A 5,000-nucleotide genomic window follows, 5' to 3' on the forward strand; every position below is an offset into this window, starting at 1 on the left:
TGGGGAACAATTGCAAGCCCCAATCCCTAGCACGAAGGAGGTTCAGCGGGTTACCCCGACCTTTCGGCCTAGGAAGACACGCTGATTCCTTCAGTGTAGCGCGCGTGCGGCCCAGAACATCTAAGGGCATCACAGACCTGTTATTGCTCAATCTCGTGCGGCTAGAAGCCGCCTGTCCCTCTAAGAAGAAAAGTAATCGCTGACAGCACGAAGGATGTCACGCGACTAGTTAGCAGGCTAGAGTCTCGTTCGTTATCGGAATTAACCAGACAAATCGCTCCACCAACTAAGAACGGCCATGCACCACCACCCACCGAATCAAGAAAGAGCTATCAATCTGTCAATCCTTCCGGTGTCCGGGCCTGGTGAGGTTTCCCGTGTTGAGTCAAATTAAGCCGCAGGCTCCACTCCTGGTGGTGCCCTTCCGTCAATTCCTTTAAGTTTCAGCTTTGCAACCATACTTCCCCCGGAACCCAAAAGCTTTGGTTTCCCGGAGGCTGCCCGCCGAGTCATCGGAGGAACTGCGGCGGATCGCTGGCTGGCATCGTTTATGGTTAGAACTAGGGCGGTATCTGATCGCCTTCGAACCTCTAACTTTCGTTCTTGATTAATGAAAACATACTTGGCAAATGCTTTCGCTTCTGTTCGTCTTGCGACGATCCAAGAATTTCACCTCTAACGTCGCAATACGAATGCCCCCGCCTGTCCCTATTAATCATTACCTCGGGTTCCGAAAACCAACAAAATAGAACCGAGGTCCTATTCCATTATTCCATGCACACAGTATTCAGGCGGGCTTGCCTGCTTTAAGCACTCTAATTTGTTCAAAGTAAACGTGCCGGCCCACCGAGACACTCAATAAAGAGCACCCTGGTAGGATTTCAACGGGGTCCGCCTCGGGACGCACGAGCACGCACGAGGCGGTCGCACGCCTTCGGCTCGCCCCACCGGCAGGACGTCCCACGATACATGCCAGTTAAACACCGACGGGCGGTGAACCAACAGCGTGGGACACAAATCCAACTACGAGCTTTTTAACCGCAACAACTTTAATATACGCTATTGGAGCTGGAATTACCGCGGCTGCTGGCACCAGACTTGCCCTCCAATAGATACTCGTTAAAGGATTTAAAGTGTACTCATTCCGATTACGGGGCCTCGGATGAGTCCCGTATCGTTATTTTTCGTCACTACCTCCCCGTGCCGGGAGTGGGTAATTTGCGCGCCTGCTGCCTTCCTTGGATGTGGTAGCCGTTTCTCAGGCTCCCTCTCCGGAATCGAACCCTGATTCCCCGTTACCCGTTACAACCATGGTAGGCGCAGAACCTACCATCGACAGTTGATAAGGCAGACATTTGAAAGATGCGTCGCCGGTACGAGGACCGTGCGATCAGCCCTAAGTTATTCAGAGTCACCAAGGCAAACGGACCGGACGAGCCGACCGATTGGTTTTGATCTAATAAAAGCGTCCCTTCCATCTCTGGTCGGGACTCTGTTTGCATGTATTAGCTCTAGAATTACCACAGTTATCCAAGTAACGTGGGTACGATCTAAGGAACCATAACTGATTTAATGAGCCATTCGCGGTTTCACCTTAATGCGGCTTGTACTGAGACATGCATGGCTTAATCTTTGAGACAAGCATATGACTACTGGCAGGATCAACCAGGGAGCTGCGTCAACTAGAGCTGAGCAGCCGGCCGCCCGGGAGTGTGTCCCGGGGGCCCGCGCGAACACGCAAGCGTCCGCTCAATTATTCTGCAAACAGGAGGAGGCTGAGCTCCCCTGCACAACACACCTCGAAACCCTCTCAGGTCCCGGCGGCGCGCAGCGCCGTCCTAAGTACTTGGTCGGGTTCGAGAGAGGCGCAATCGCCCGGAGTTAGGCGAGTAGACGCTTTAGGTGCGACCACCCGTGCTCCCAACTGAGCTTGCCGCTGCCGACAGAGGCCCGGGAGCGTGCTGTCGTGGCATTGCCGGCGGGAGACAACACGCGCCACCTACGGTGACCGGCAGCTCCAACGCCAGCGCCACAGAAGGACAAAAGCCCTACTTGGGTGCCGAAGCGAACTCTCCCAGCACAGCGCACGCGCCAACACGTCCGCACAGCTGCGATACAAACCACCTGCGAGAACCGCTGGGGCGACCGAGCAGCAGACGGCGTCGCGGCGCCGAGCGCCGGGCGGCGGCGCATCCTCAGCGCACAAAGTCCTCAATCGGACCAGCACACTGCAGATGGCCACCGCGCTTCGCACCGGGCCCGCGAGGACCTACTTTGGCCGCAAGGCGCCGCGAGCAGGGGGCGCCGGCGCGCAGCTGCGCCGCCTGCCGCGTCCGTCGGCCGGCGCGCCTGCCACCGGCCGCCCCCACCAGCCGGCTGTAGCGCGTGCGCCCACGCACCGCGCTGCCAGCACGCCGGGCGGCCCCCCCTCACCGGCCGGGGACGGTCCCACCCAGCCACCGCCGCGTATCGCCTCACACCCAGATCCCCTTTCACGTTCGTGGGCATGGTGGGTCCCCTTTCACGTTCGTGGGCATGGTGGGTATCCCTGAAACAACCGGTTAATAGCTCGACCGATCGTCGCCAACACTGATTCACCTCTAGCGAGAACAACCGCACCACAACGGGTTACCGGTTGTTCATTTGCGTAACGTCACCAGCAAACGTACACGTCCATCGCCATTTGCAACGAGTATTGCATGCCTGTGTCAGGTGTCACAACACACTACGTCTGCCCACATAGACGCAACAACATGTGCACGCCTAGAGAACACGTGGAAGGTAGACCCCGTACGTATGCGGTGTCCATTGCGCGAACGACTGTCAGCCCGCCTCTGCAGCATGTCGCAGATGTGGAACGCGGTGCAACATGCTATCACGGTGTGTGAGAAGAGACGACTACGTCCGAATACACGCTCCACTACATCAACAGACTGCTCATGCTGATCGCCATCCAGGGCGTCCGTTCCTCCCACACGTCTGTATGGCGTACCACACTGCAATCCAGCTCTTATAGGGAGACGACACGTAGCTGCGTGCACAATATTTGGACTGTATGGTCCGCCGTTGCTAGGCGCTGTCGTCATACGGTCACATGGGCCACGATGTATCATTCAGTACATACGGAGCAATGTGCAGTACAGTTTGTGGGTTTTGCGTACATCGGCGGACAGGTGACAGGCCGTACCACAACGTAGGCTGAGTACGTCGGCATGCGAAGGGCATTGAACATGCAAACTTCTCACCGACCAGCTTGCGAAGGCAGGGGGGAAGGGGGGGGGGCATGTACGTCCTGCTGCTACCCACACTACAGTGTATAGCAGGAGCATGTGGAAAGTCAGCAACACCTGCAAGGTGTTTAACATGACGCGATACACAGGGGACCGGGCAGTGCGAGTAGCGAACTATATTGCGAGGGTTGCGGTTAGGCAACACTACACTACTTTAACGGGTTGCATAACAATTACAGAGCAGGTTCAGCGACAACGTGCGTCAGGTTAAGGCGCAATATAGTTTAGGTTACGGCGCACTTTAGGTTAGGTTAAGGCACATTATAGGTTAGGTTAAGGCACAACATGGGTTACGTTAAGGCACAACATGGGTTACGTTAAGGCACAACATGGGTTAGGTTAAGGCACAACATGGGTTAGGTTAAGGCACAACATGGGTTAGGTTAAGGCACAACATGGGTTAGGTTAAGGCACAACATGGGTTAGGTTAAGGCACAACATGGGTTAGGTTAAGGCACAACATGGGTTAGGTTAAGGCACAACATGGGTTAGGTTAAGGCACAACATGGGTTAGGTTAAGGCACAACATGGGTTAGGTTAAGGCACAACATGGGTTAGGTTAAGGCACAACATGGGTTAGGTTAAGGCACAACATGGGTTAGGTTAAGGCACAACATGGGTTAGGTTAAGGCACAACATGGGTTAGGTTAAGGCACAACATGGGTTAGGTTAAGGCACAACATGGGTTAGGTTAAGGCACAACATGGGTTAGGTTAAGGCACAACATGGGTTAGGTTAAGGCACAACATGGGTTAGGTTAAGGCACAACATGGGTTAGGTTAAGGCACAACATGGGTTAGGTTAAGGCACAACATGGGTTAGGTTAAGGCACAACATGGGTTAGGTTAAGGCACAACATGGGTTAGGTTAAGGCACAACATGGGTTAGGTTAAGGCACAACATGGGTTAGGTTAAGGCACAACATGGGTTAGGTTAAGGCACAACATGGGTTAGGTTAAGGCACAACATGGGTTAGGTTAAGGCACAACATGGGTTAGGTTAAGGCACAACATGGGTTAGGTTAAGGCACAACATGGGTTAGGTTAAGGCACAACATGGGTTAGGTTAAGGCACAACATGGGTTAGGTTAAGGCACAACATGGGTTAGGTTAAGGCACAACATGGGTTAGGTTAAGGCACAACATGGGTTAGGTTAAGGCACACCATGGGTTAGGTTAAGGCACACCATGGGTTAGGTTAAGGCACACCATGGGTTAGGTTAAGGCACACCATGGGTTAGGTTAAGGCACAACATGGGTTAGGTTAAGGCACAACATGGGTTAGGTTAAGGCACAACATGGGTTAGGTTAAGGCACAACATGGGTTAGGTTAAGGCACAACGTAGGTTAGGTTAAGGCACAACGTGGGTTAGGTTAAGGCACAACGTGGGTTAGGTTAAGGCACAACGTGGGTTAGGTTAAGGCACAACGTGGGTTAGGTTAAGGCACAACATGGGTTAGGTTAAGGCACACCATGGGTTAGGTTAAGGCACACCATGGGTTAGGTTAAGGCACACCATGGGTTAGGTTAAGGCACAACATGGGTTAGGTTAAGGCACAACATGGGTTAGGTTAAGGCACAACATGGGTTAGGTTAAGGCACAACATGGGTTAGGTTAAGGCACAACATGGGTTAGGTTAAGGCACAACGTAGGTTAGGTTAAGGCACAACGTAGGTTAGGTTAAGGCACAACGTGGGTTAGGTTAAGGC

The 5,000-nt window shown here is 53.6% G+C and overlaps 1 non-coding gene across 1 annotated transcript in view; it reads right to left on the bottom strand.

Moving 5' to 3' along the window:
• LOC126432783 (small subunit ribosomal RNA) overlaps positions 1-1,672 on the bottom strand; it is a 1,909-nt gene extending 237 nt beyond the window's left edge. The window contains exon 1 of the ribosomal RNA XR_007578223.1: positions 1-1,672. This exon is cut by the window's left edge and continues 237 nt beyond it. This is a non-coding gene — a ribosomal RNA (small subunit ribosomal RNA).
• Positions 1,673-5,000: the final 3,328 nt, after the last annotated feature.

The sequence above is a fragment of the Schistocerca serialis genome, unplaced genomic scaffold (genome assembly GCF_023864345.2).
Source record: "Schistocerca serialis cubense isolate TAMUIC-IGC-003099 unplaced genomic scaffold, iqSchSeri2.2 HiC_scaffold_1154, whole genome shotgun sequence".
Taxonomy (NCBI): domain Eukaryota; kingdom Metazoa; phylum Arthropoda; class Insecta; order Orthoptera; family Acrididae; genus Schistocerca; species Schistocerca serialis.